Source organism: Anneissia japonica, unplaced genomic scaffold, assembly GCF_011630105.1.
Source record: "Anneissia japonica isolate Jap-2015-1 unplaced genomic scaffold, ASM1163010v1 scaffold1356_len1145284_cov175, whole genome shotgun sequence".
NCBI lineage: Eukaryota > Metazoa > Echinodermata > Crinoidea > Comatulida > Comatulidae > Anneissia > Anneissia japonica.
Genome location: NW_022706987.1, coordinates 427,956 through 442,467, shown reverse-complemented (window position 1 = coordinate 442,467; position 14,512 = coordinate 427,956). Strand labels below are relative to the sequence as shown.

At 33.2% G+C, this 14,512-nt stretch overlaps 1 long non-coding RNA gene across 1 annotated transcript; it reads right to left on the bottom strand.

Moving 5' to 3' along the window:
• Window positions 1-11,667: 11,667 nt before the first annotated feature.
• Window positions 11,668-13,663, bottom strand: LOC117106282. The gene is made up of 3 exons (XR_004445038.1): window positions 13,390-13,663; window positions 12,367-12,418; window positions 11,668-12,233 (listed from the first exon to the last, which is right to left on the bottom strand). It is a non-coding gene; the product is annotated as an uncharacterized LOC117106282 (long non-coding RNA).
• Window positions 13,664-14,512: the final 849 nt, after the last annotated feature.

Here is a 14,512-nt window from a genome sequence, read left to right as displayed (position 1 = left end):
AGATCACAAACATCCTGGTGTTGCGTAGGCCTAAAGTAATAGTTTTTAAACAATTAAAAATAATAATACCCCTGTAGTAATAATAAATTATTTAAAAAAATGCATTTATAGAGTATTATTTAGTAAAAATTATTAGATCAAAGCAATAAACAGTACCTAATTAATTTTTAATTTTTTTTTCAAAGTATACACAATGAGAATAAATCAGTTTTGTATATTGCTTGAAAATTGATATACATCGGTGTGGCTGCCATAGTTTGCCACGAAGGGAGGATGGGGCGAGGGGAGGCGGAGGGGAGGCGGAGGATTCTGATGTCCCTGGTGAAAGTGGGCCAGGGGGATTTGTAAGAATTTATTTCATCGATTTTAGAGGTAAATCTCAAAAAATACATTATGAAGTTTTTTAGTGGGGTGGGGGGTTACCCTTCGTTCCCATCCCCTTCCTCCTCCCTCTGTGGCTTCTAATTATGTATTTAGAGTTCTTATCATTTCATCTAGCATCTGTGGAAAAATAATTGAAAATCTATTAAACACAACAAAGTTATGGTGATTTAATGACATAAATTAGTAAAAAGGTCACAAAATTTATATAACGCCATAATTAAATATTTTTTAAAATTATTAAAAATCAACCATACAACCAAATTTAATTTTGTAAACGTTTTTTAAGTTATAACTTGACTTTTTAAGTTAGAATTGGTAGATTCTGTGATCAGTATTGTGGACATCTACCGTACTCGCGCGATTAAGCGCCCAGGCGCTTAAAATATTTTTTGCACTTTTTGAGTTGCGCTTATTCAAACGAGGCACTTATGAAAATAGATGAAAATCGAGGGGTTCTTATGGGAACTTATTAAATTCAAGAGGCACATTTTGAATGAAAAACGATTATATAAGGACATTAGGAAACCGCAAATTACGAATGGTGGTGCGGCGGAAAAGATAATCGTCCAGAGAGCATGGTTTGTCATGACAAGAATGTTGTGAGTACAGTATTAGGCCTACATAACAGCAGAATAGCAGATGAAATTAGTGGTGGTCGTTAGCTTGTTGGCCATATTCGGCCGATTGAGATTAGCAGGATGGCATGATCATACACACCTCAAATCATGCCAACATCTGCAGTCCCAGGATTGATTGAGCTGAGGGCGTTTATTCAAATTAGAAGGGGGCGCTTATTCAAACGGGGCGCTTAAGAAAATTTTCACGTTAGGAGGGGCACTTATTCAAGAAGGGCGCTTATTCAAACGGGGCGCTTATTCGCGCGAGTACGGTAATCAAATTTAATTTTGTTTAACATACAGTACCTACATTTCCACTTTTGGTATAGGTTTTTGGGTCTTTTTGACTCTTTTTTTTTAATGTGTGACACACACAAAGTTACACGACTGAAAACATACTGTATCTCCTGGCGGAAATAATTAGGTTGCCTGTATCTGCTGACCTCATATATGCAGGCACAGTATAGTTCAAATAAACAAGCACTAACATATGCACATATGCATGTGAATGTCCACCATATTGAACGTTATAGGCAGGTATATTTTGGGTGGACGATTAAATTAAACTAGTTCATAATATCATTGTTAAATTTGAATTCCTTAAATAGCAACTTTTTAATACTTGTGTGACATGTAATGGTCAAGTAGTCAGTAATTTAATGAATGTTAAAGTAAATCCAACCAGTTGACCCAGCCCCAGATTACCAAGTCTAGCAACAGCATTTATTCAATAAAAATAAATATTAACATAACAAGGTAAAGTATACGGTGCGTTAATATCAAGAAAATTGATTTAATTCGGATTATTGGGGTTTGGTTAAAACAATCCCGAATTTGCCAAATTGCAGTTTGCCAACCCAAAAATCATGATACCCACTTTGCCGAAACACAGTTTGCCGAAATTTAGTTTGTTGAATGTTGACCCAGTGTTCTACAGTAAATCAGTTTGTCTAATATTCTACATGTAAAAGAACAGGGAGAAGCAGCTTACTTCAGGGGCGTAGGGAGGTTCCCATCTGGGGGTGCGAAAATTGTAAATGTAGAACTACAAAGGATCAGTGGCGTAACAAAGTAGCTAAAGTGACAATAATGACAAATAACACATGTTTAAATAAATCTCCAATAAGTTATGTATAAATATATAATTGGATTAACTTTAAAATAGCCGGTTTTGGTAAAATTTTGAAAAAACTTTGTTTATAACTGGGCATAACAGTTGAGTTTGGTTACATATTATTCAGAAACATATATATCTATTAGCTGTAATGAAACATTTTCTCCAGAAATTACCTGAAAATAATATTTATTAGCAAAACACCCTGTTTTTAGGGCAAAGCACATACTTTTTACAATTTTCTTATTTTCAAAGCCATGTAATGTTTTAGTTAATTTATTCCTGGCAAATGAGCTAAATTGACATTAATAAATCACAAACAAGTATATATTTTTAAATTCTTTTACTTATGTGAATGAAAATATACTTAATTTTACTTTTAAAAAAGCCAGTTTTGGTAAAATTTGGCAAAATCAAGAAAACTCAATACCTCTGTTTGTATATGTGGAGGAGAGTTGAATTTGGTCTCATATCACTCAGAATAAATATATTTCTATTAGCTGTCCAAAAATTACCAGGAAAATATTTATTAGCAAAGAACCTGTTATTTCAGTAAAACATAATTTTCATAATTTCATATTGGGCTGTTAAGGATGAAAACATAGAGAACAAGAGCACTCAGTAGAGAGCATATCTCCGCTCCCCCCCCCCCCAAATCTTTTTCTATTAAAAATTCCTAAAAAATATGTACTTTCCAACCACCAACCACAATCTAACTAAAAAAAATTACACTAACACGAAAGGTTCATTTAGAAGAGTTTTATTTTTGAATGGTCCGTAATGGACACCAAAATATAATCACTTCAGTTTTCAAACGCCTTTTATTGTATCAGTTGTACACCTGTCAATTCCTGACATGTGGCATATTAAACTTATTGGCAAATTTTACTCGTATAGCTGACCAACAAAATACATGCAATGTATTGGTGTTGAAATGAAAATATTTTGGAAATAGAAATATGGGGATTTGATTTTTAGCGTCACATATTTAAATGTAAAGATGAATTAAAAATATTCCCTCATATCTACACCCTACTCGGATCGTGACCAAAATTGACACACTTCTATATTAAAACATGACAAACTATTTTTCAAATTGTCAATTTTATCCATTGATCTATTTACGAGATAGTTAGGTCTGGGTCCTTTTGGCCCTGAAGTGCACACCCGAATTGGAATTGTCACAAACACTTTATAATTTCTTCCTTGTAAGTTGCTTAAACTTTTACAAAAATTTCATTCAGGATAATTTGATTAGTTTTTTAAATATCTGGGTTGTGACTTTTTCCTTTGAATGGTCCTCATCATATTCACACCTTACTCCAGATGGCGACCAAAATTTAATCATGCTTGGGTCATACCTGACAATCCCTGTAAATTCCATTTAAGATCTCTGCAGCTCATGCTGTTGCCCCTCCATTGACCACAATACCCGTTTCAGCAATAGCTCTGACTGGTTTGAGGAACCACACTTTGCACTGTTTTTAAACTGACAAGCTCGATATCAAAAGAGAGAGCTGCATTACTAATTAGTTTTCTAGCAAGTTGTCAATAAATCACATAGGTATACCTATGGTATGGTATGGTATATAGCTGACCTTGATTTGCCAATAAATTACAGAAGCTACAGTATGATTATAATCCAATTAAAGAGCAATACCAGATATAGGCCTATGTTCCAAATTATAGAAGTGGTTGGCGCATCGGTTGTGGCTTGGACTCCAAACCTCGAGGTCGGGGGTTCGAAACTCTCGCTGTGCAAATCGCTTGTGTCCTTGGGCAAGGCACTTTATCTACGGTTGCCCCTCTCCACCCAGGAGTACAAGTGGTTACTAGCCGCAATATTATGGAGATATAATTTAATTTAATAATTTCATTTAGTGTTTAATGTGTTCCATATGTGTTTGATCCAATGACCGGGGTAATAATGTGAAGCGCTTAGAGGCTTTGTTAAGGCATTAAGCGCTATATAAGAACGACATATTATTATTATTATGGTTAGAAATCAGGAAAATTGGTAAAGGGTGGAAACACCTCATGTGTTTGTGAGATATTGAGATGTGAAAAAAACATGCATGACCTTAACAATTTTAACGATCCCCATTTTCACTCCTAAATTTGGATCGTGACCAACACTAGATAATTTATTTCTTGTAACTTGGTTAAGCATGATCATGAAAGTTTCATTCATATCAGTTGATTAGTTTTGAGATATCTTGCCTAGGATGTTTGCTCTAAAATTCCTTTAAATTCCCCTCACATCCACACCCTACTCCGGACCGTTACCAAAATTTAATCATTTTTTCATTGGGTTAAATATACCTAATATTCCCTGTAATTTTCAGATATATTTTGAGATATGTCGTACACAAAAAAAACCACACAAAAACACCAAAACGTGACACATACACTAACACACACACCCACCCACATACACGGCTGAAAAAATGTATCTCCTGGCGGATATAACTAGGTTGCGTGTATCTGCTGACCGCTTATATGTAGGCACAGTTAGTTCAAATAATCGAGCACTATCATTCACAGTGCATGCAGTGGTGGCGCCAGGACCTGCCCGACGGAGGGGATAAAGGTCCCGACGGGGGGAGGGCTAATTGAGCAAATCGAGCCTCTACATTTTGGAAATGTTGCATGAAATCTGTCAAGGTCGAGGTTGTTTCCCCTAACACAATGTATTCCAAGCATCATGAGGCTATCCAAACGAGCATTTCAGAACAAAACGCAAATTATTTTTAATTAGTCTCATCAAACTATTATTATTATTATTATTTTAAATTATTATTATTATTATTATTATTATTATTATTATTATTATTATTATTATTATTATTGTGATGAAAAGTTAACACAAATAGTTTAATGAAAGTAAATATTTTTTTTTTAAATTTGTTTATTCCCCGACAAAATTTACTCATCTTCCCCAACAGGGGGCTTCTTCCCCCTCTGGCTGAGTACATGTGAATGGCCACTGTAGTGTTTATTCAACATTTGGGATAAAAAATTAGTTTTTATTTTGTTTTTATGACTAGGCATAGGTTTCATGTGTACTTTTTCTGGCCTAATCAAGTTCTACTTGCGGCCCTGTAAATTTTTCATTGTAAGTAATAGGCAGGCATACAGGCTTATGCCTATACCAGCGGAACTTTTTTGCCTTTTTGAGGGATGCGGCTGCATTCCCCGTACCCCAGTCTATGCACCTGTATTTTGTTGGTAAACGTGATGGGCGGTTCGAGTGGAGTGCTTACCCAAGTTTAGACAAAATATATAATTCTGTTTACTAGAAAAATTTATAGGCCTTGTTTGTGTGCTAATTCTCATCACTATCGATGATACTGCAGTGTTCCATTGGTGCTTTGAGCATTAACAAAGAACCAATCTAAGTGACTAAAACTGACATGGCTGCTTAGCCAGTAACTATAGCAATCATAGAGTGCGAAAAATGTCTGTACATGCTTGTAGACTAGGTAAAAAATAAAAAAAGAGGCCTAAAATTCAAGTTAGTGGGAGTGGAATGTTAGAAGCAGTCAAATAGCCAGATAATCTAATTAATCCCTCCTGGTCACCCTAAGCTCTGTTGTCAATTGATTTTTCACATTGTATACAATTTATCTAAAATGTGCAAATAATTGGAACTAAATAAGCTATATGATGTTGGTGTCTAAACTCATAATTTTTATGCAGGCAACAAACCAGACATATAAAAACTACTGTCACTCATGCCAGAATGGAACATAATTCAAAAATAGGTGTTTATTTGTTTTAATAACCACAAATTATACTTATAAAATATGCATAAAATAAGAATAAGTATATAAACTCACCAAAAGTAGTCGTGTTTGGTATCGTTGTAGTGTTTCATATATTGTCCCATAAAGTCTAATTATGGCATATCATATTAAAATAAACAGGACCCATTTGCATAACTTGTGAGCTCTCGGAATGGGGGCGAGGGTGTCCTACTACTACATAGCACATTACTACCAAGCCTTAAGTAACGCATGTGCTTTCTGGGAGAAATCCGAGTTCAAATGGGCCCTGGAGAGGCCACTACTTATGCTTAAAGTAACACTGATACACAGCACTCTCCTACAATTCCTTAATACATAACCTTTTCTATAATTTCCGAAAAGAAACAAATAGACCAAAATCCCACAAACACAATATTTGGCAGATTTATTAGGAGGGGTTCTTTCAACTATGCCCCTGGATGCCCCACTATGGAGGTTTGACTAGTTATGTAATACCTGTGTGCTTTCTGGGGAAATGCTTACTGACACCAAGCAATCTAATAATACAATGCTTTTGACAAAATATTTTTTTTAAATTTTTTTCAAAAATGTATGAGCCCCGGACGGCTGAATGACTACCCACCTTAAGATCCGCTATCGACTTTAAAATGTCAAAAATAAAATACATGGTTATTCATCATAGTAGGCATCATATTATTAAATATTATACACAGCATGTTGATATCGATTAAAATAATGTATATACTATAGGCCTACTATTATAATTCGGATATTCGGATGATAAACACCTGCATCATCATCAATTGGACCTTAAAGGACGATGGTCAATTTATTCAGATTGGCCTTATGTTTCAGAGCAACATAATTTTTGGTATCAAAATGACACTTTATTAAAAACAATCAATGAATTTTGTTGTTTCATCTTTATATTGATATTTTCAAGCCTATTAGATAACCTGAAGAAAAAGTGATCCAGTAGTCGTAGACTTACTGTATAATTGTTAGGCCACTGCCGGTGTAGTGCCCAATCACCACCAGAAGGACCTCACTGGAAAGAAGTATTCTTCTGACTTTTGTGGGTTATCCCGGGTGTTTACACCGAATATATCCATCGACCCATAAGGGACAGATATAGAGAAAGAATTTTGTTTAGAAATGGTGGAGACCACAGACATTAAAAAAAATAGCTTGTTTTGGAGTAGGCCTACACTGACGTCATGCTCCCTCCTTTCTGGTCTTTCTTTTCTCTTTCTTCTTTTTTTTTGGGGTGAGGGTTGGGGTAGACCCGTGTCTCCTGGACCCACCTTGAAATGATTGATTAAATGATAGTTTGATAATACTTCATTATATTGGCAAAGCTAAGAAAATGCACGTGCAAATGCATAGACCTAATATATATACGTATGTTGCACGCAAATATTCAAATTAAAAATGTGTGTGCAAAATATTATTCACACAACATTTGTTGGCATTGTCTAATAATTAAAGTCTTTTCATCCTTAACACTTATCTCTAGGGGATTACCCACCCTGGTGTCACTTCGTGAGCAAAAAGATTTTACTGATATGCATGGTGCTCATAACATTGTTTGGGCCTGGGACCCATGACTCGTCGTTGCACCACTGGGAGGACCATGTCTATTAATGTTATAACAAATCAATCAGCCAATCAAATATATTATACAACACATAACATAACAGTACCATTGTTCATAGCTACAAGTATTTACTGTATGTAGAATCATCAATAAATAGAAAAACACAACATACTGTATTTGCCTTGGCCACCATGAAGTAAGAGTGGGGCCCCTGGCCTATCTGGGGTTCTTTTGGACTCAGAGGAACTAAGCATTTCCCCAGAAAGCACAAAGGTGTACATATCTGGTCAAACCTCCATAGTAAAATGATAGGTCGTAGTTGGACTGACCCCTTCTAATAAATCAGCCAAAGAGTGTGTTTGTGGGATTTTGTTCTATTTGATTATTTTGAAAATTATAGAAAAAGTTACCGTATTGTCAAGGCATTTTAGTAGAGTGATGGGTAGTACACTAGTAAGAAGGGCTCGGCCCCCATGGCCACTTAAGGACCTATTTGAACTGGGACTTGGCCCATAAAGCACATGCGTTATGCACGATAAGGCTCGATAGTAAAATGGTAGTTAGTAGCAAGAGATTTTTTTTCTAGTCTATTGATTGTTATTAAAAAGTTTAAAATTAATTTTAGTGCTAGCAATTATTTAATTGATGGACATATATATCTATGCTTTAGTGGGAAGTATAATATGTATCAATAGCTGTTTAATATATAGTATAATGATTAAAGCCTAATTAGGCGATTTTAGTGTGCACCCTTTAAATGTGTAGTAAATTTGTTTAGATAATATTAAATTGTGTGTATTGACATTTGGTACACTGCATTTCAAACAAGTGGTATTCGGCAAACTGGATTAAATAATGTTTGAGTCGGCAATTTAACATTCAGCATAGGGTTTTGGCAAAGTGGAGTCGGCAATCCAACCAGATTCTGGACAGCATACGATAAATTAAAATTAATAATTTGTTAGACTTTTATAGCACTTAACGCCAACAAGGCCTCTATACGTGATTCACATTATTACCCCCAGTCATTGAATTAACAGATTGGACAAAAAAATTCAATTTCAAAATTTGTATAGTGTTTGATGAAATTACCTACCAACATATTATAGATACTGTGTGCCAGTTCTGCAATTTGGTGGCTTTACTGAAGTTTACCATAATGAAAACAAAACATCTTATAATTGTCCAAAACATGATCAATAAATTAGATTGAAGCATAATATCTTTTAATCAATGTAATATCACAGTGACCAATAGTTATCAGTATAGCACTAATTCTAGGAACAACTCAGTAACATTAATGTTAGAATCAGATTCCTATAAATTTTCTTATAAAAAAAATTTATTAGTGAATAAAAACATATAGGCCTACAGTACCTCCGAGTCCTAGCTACTTTCATACCAATATCAGTAAGTTTAGTTGTAAAAATGTCAGACAATGAGAACTTAGATGACACGCACAAATTTCCCCATCAAACAAAGCTTCTCAATACTTAAATATAAATAAAAGTTATTGAATTGTAGCTCAGATACATCAAAATCCTATAATAATAGTGTCAATGTTCAAACATGGATTTCCTGTCATTTTGTTGGAAAAAAAATTAGCATTTGAGGAAATAGGTAATTGCATAGCCTAGGCCTGTACTGAATATTGTTAAGAAATCACCAGTGGCGGTGTATCTTCAAACCAAAGTTACTATCATTTTGTTTTACTATTATCCATGCGTATTACATGTGTGTGTGTTTGGGATGGTTTTTTGACCTAAAAACGGTGTTTTCGATAATAAAAATTTTCCTGGTATTTTTTTGAGAAATATTCATGTTACGGCTTATAGAAATATATGTATTCTGAGTAATATGAGACCACTTCCATTATGAGACCAACTTTAACTCTCCTGCACATTTATTAACAGACTTGCGGAGTTTTTTAAACTGCAAATTTTACTAAAACTGGCTTTTTTCAAAATTAAGTACATACATTTTTATGCAAATCTAATAGAAATACATGTGTTCTCTGTAATATGAGACCAAACCCAACTCTTCTGCACGAACACTAACAGAGTTACAGAGTGTTCCTTAAATTTGACCAAACCGGCTTTTTTAAAGTTAAACCAATTATATATTTATGCACAACTTATTATTGGAATTTCTTTCTTAATATTTGTTATTTGTCATTATTGTCACTTTAGCTGTCATTTGTCACCATTGAATAAGTGGGAACATTCGGTGGCTCTGAAAACATGAAAATTATTTTTAAAAATAGGTTTTTTTGGCCTAAAACGGCGGTCTTTGGTAATAACTTTTTTCCTAGTATTTTGTTTGAAATTGTTTTATTATGAGTCATGATTAATAATTAATTGTAACTTATATAAATGCTTATATTATATAAGGTAAAATGTAATATTAATGAACATTGAGAATAAAGACAATACAGTAATAATATATTTTGGTTGTATCAGCTCAGTATGGGCAACACTCATACAGAGATACGTTAAACCATATCTGAGGGATTGAATAACACTTTTAATTGAAAATGCGCTATATAAGTTATTATTTTTCAACCAATGGAAACTCAAATATAATATAAAAAATGTAAATTACCTCTTGTACTATTTTATATGTTTTCAATATCAGTTTATTTGGTATTGAATAAATTATCTAATTTAATTTTAACAATTCATTTTGGCAATCAAAAATATATATCAATCATTATATTAATCATAATGCAAAATGTATAGTGTAATATAAATTAGGTAATATCTGAATTACAAGAATAGATGTTTTTTTTCAATTTTCCTATACCAATGAAAACTTATATATATATATATATATATATACAGTATATATAATCTCCAAAAATCTTACCTGTTAATTTGCTTCATTTTATGCAGCAATCATTAGTTTTCCACATTTTGTTTTTTGCAATGGACATATTAATTGATGTATTGGCGTATTCTTCCTCTCCCCAATAACTGTTATGCGTTATTCCCTCTGCAACAGACTTGTATACATAATATTTTTATGTAGCAAATATTAGTAATTGGCATAGTTTTCCACATTTTGTTTTTGGAATGGATTTATTAATTGATGTATTGGCGTATTTTTCCTCTCCCAAATAACTGTCGACTTATTAATTGAAATTGATTTATTGGCATATTCTCTCTTTCCCTAATAACATATGCGTTATTCCCTCTGCAACAGACTTGTATACATAATATTTTTATGTAGCAAATATTAGTAATTGAAATAGATTTATTGGCATAGTTTTTGCAATGGACTTATTAATTGATGTATTGGCATATTCTTCCTCTCCCAAATAACTATCGACTTATTAATTGAAATTGATTTATTGGCATATTCTCTCTTTCCCTAATAACATGTGTTATTCCCTCTGCAACAGACTTATATACATAATATATTCTTTATTATTTCAGTGAACCTGTTCGACAATCTGGTATTGGCTTTCTAGAAAATCGTGCGATTATCTATTTGAAATAAATATTCATTGTATATTTAATAAATATTATAGTAGTGTAATAATAATTATTCATTGTATATATCATTTAATAATAAATATTGGAAATACTCTTCATTGTATTCAAAGTTTGTCTTGTCTTGTGTTTTGCAGCGTCCAATAGCAGGATGTGCTAAAAAAAAAAAGCGCCCTCGTATAGAAAAAGGCCCAAAATATGACTAAGTTTTTTGGCAACTTTAGTCTGTGGAGTTCTGGTAAAAATAGTGAAGAAAAGCGCCCTCAAACAGCCCTTTTACCCTAAGTTCTTTAGGGTCTCTTAATTGTCAATGGGGGAAAAAGCTCCCTCTAAAACCATTTTTTCCAGAACTCCACAATTGTCACTTATTAAACTGGCAATTGAGGGGCACCTGAAAAACTGGCTTTTAGAGGGCGCATTTTACCATACTTTTAATAGAAATTGACAATTAATGACCCTGAAAAACATAGAAATAAAATGGCTATAGAGGGCACTTTCCAGCACCACAGGGAACCCCTTTAAACAGAAATTTAGAGACCCTGGTAATTTTGTGTTTCTATTAGAGGGCACTCTCCAGCACCACTTTAATACAAATTGAGGGAAAATGGGAAACTTGGTCCTTTTTCTTTTAGAGGGCGCTTCTTTCGTCTTGCCAGCTTATCCAGTCTTCAGACACGACCAGCAAAGAAACACGTCAACACATTACTTATATTTTTTATTATAAAATCTTCACAACAAAATCATATGAATTGATATATGAATTTACATAAACATGCAAAAAATTAATTACAGGAAATTGTTTCTCTTGGTTCAATATTTTACAATGATGCAAGCTCTCTTCAATCTGCAATAAACTTTTTAAAAGTAATTTCTCAAATTCCTTCGATATTCTGATAAAAAATACAATCGCGTGTCATGTTTTCTTTTACTGTGATTAAGCTGTCTCAATATTCAGCAAGACGTTGTCTTATCTTATCTTGCAAACTATTAGCCATCACCAATTAAATTAACTAAAAGTTAAAATGCAAGTTAATTATAATAGTAGTCCTGGTTACTCTTCCTCATCTTGTTGCAATTCGCTATAATACTGTATAGTCAATATTTCAGAATGACAAGTTTTCTTCATCCAGTAACTCGTTAAAGATACAAATCATTGTTTTGGTCTTTCACCACGATTACTCTTTTGAACTGTGCAAGATGTTCCATCTAAACTTCAGTATACTTTTCCTGTCTTGCAACATTGGTCATGCTCTGTTGCTGTATCTGCCAAAAATAAAATTTAATAAAGAATGAGAAAAAGTAGATACAGAGAAACAATTTTTAAAAGTTAAACAAGATCAGACTAATAAATTATAATTTCATAATGTAACTTCATTATATTTCACTTAATACTTACAGTGCCATTGATACTTTGATACAATGTCTTGCAGTAAGGATTTGTCTGTCCTCTGCAAACAAAAGAAAGCCAATTAAATAGCTGCCAAATAAATTAATTGAAGAAACCAACAGAAAGCAGGCTAAGACAAGGACCGAACATGAGGATACTATTAAAAAAATAAGAACAGGAAAGATAAAAAAAATGAAGAAACCTGAAAAGAGGCTGAGAATGAGGAACAGTTGATGTACTTTCAGATAGATAATATAGGTAAACAAGATATATATATATATATATATATATATATATCAAATATGAAGTTGATACATCAAATGTTCATATTGTTTTTTTAATCTAACAAAACTTAAAATATTAAATGAGATATATATCAAATATATATCTCATTTAATATTTTAATTTCCGTTAGATTAAAAAAAAATATGAAAATCAACATATTTGTTCTTTCCCTGCACGCAGAATTTATGAACAGACTCACGCCCATTCTGTCATTCATTTGCAAGCTAATGTGTTCCAACATTTTAACGAATATTACATTAGCATGGGTGGATCTAGTAGGGGGAAAGGGGCACTCACCCCCCCCCCCACGTTTTGACACTAAATTTTAAACATTTCAATGCAAATCAATGTTATTCTGGTTAGCAAAATAATATAATAATAATTTGTTCACGATTTCAACATTACTAAGTTTCCTTATGGCCTTTTAGCTCTATTACTGTAAGTTTCAAATCGTCTCATGATAAATGAAGTTAATAAATTTTACCTTAGGAGGCCTATCTTATGATCATTAATTTCCTTTCACAATAATATAACATCAGTGTGATTTCTATATTGTTCTTATTTTAGCAATAAATTAATTTGTATTCACTATGCATAATAGCTGGTAGAGTTCACCATTCATATTCGTTTTCGAGGTATTCACATAGTTGCATACACAAACATACACGTTCAATTCAATAAATTCATTTAACTCGCATATCAAGAGTGTGTATACATTTGCTGATTTCAACCATACAGGTACAGTACCTCATACATCAGTAGTCTCGACTGCTAATGTTACTTTGCACCTTTTTAGTTCGGCAGCTCACAAAGTTGCATTTCCAGGAAAGGTCGGAGTTGCTTTTTTCGTTTCCGGCTGTTTTGCATCCACGATACTCTGGTCGAGGTTAAAGCTTGCCTTTCCTTCAAAACATGCCCCAGAAATTTGATTGTTTCGTACCCAATAAAACACTTGTTGGGATGTGCTGTCAAGTTTGCCGCTCGTAATCATTGAAACAATTCCTTTAGTATTACTTCATGCTGTTCCTAAGAAGCAGTGTGAATAAGAATATCATCAATATAATTGAGGATGTCATTCATACCATACAACAATTTTCTCATGATCCTACTAAAAGTAACTGGTGCATTCACTAAGCCAAACGGCATAACTTGAAATAACCTATTTGGGGTCACAACTGAGGTGAGGGGTTTAGAAGCTTCTTCCATAAGAACCTGCCAGTAACCTTTACTGAGATCTATTTTATAAATGATCTTTGGCAATTTCGTGAACAATTCCTCCTGATCCGGTATTGGTTCGGACCTCCTTCCTTTCTAGGGTTTTTTAAAATCGACTTGGCAAGATAGATATTCTATCTCGCCATGATGACATGAACTTTTTGTGAAGTCACCATGACAACATATAATTGTTACTATGTCAACGTGGCAAGATAATCTAGCCTATATCCCATGACGGCGAGTGCTTTTTGGAAGTCAACTTGGCAAGATAATGTATCTCACCATGGCAACTTTTAAAAGTTGATAAGTCGACATGGCATGAAAACTTATCGGTGCATGTCGACATGATTTGATATATATATATATATATATATATATATATCAAATATGAAGTTGATACATCAAATGTTCATATTGTTTTTTTAATCTAACAAAACTTAAAATATTAAATGAGATATATATCAAATATATATCTCATTTAATATTTTAATTTCCGTTAGATTAAAAAAAAATATGAAAATCAACATATTTGTTCTTTCCCTGCACGCAGAATTTATGAACAGACTCACGCCCATTCTGTCATTCATTTGCAAGCTAATGTGTTCCAACATTTTAACGAATATTACATTAGCATGGGTGGATCTAGTAGGGGGAA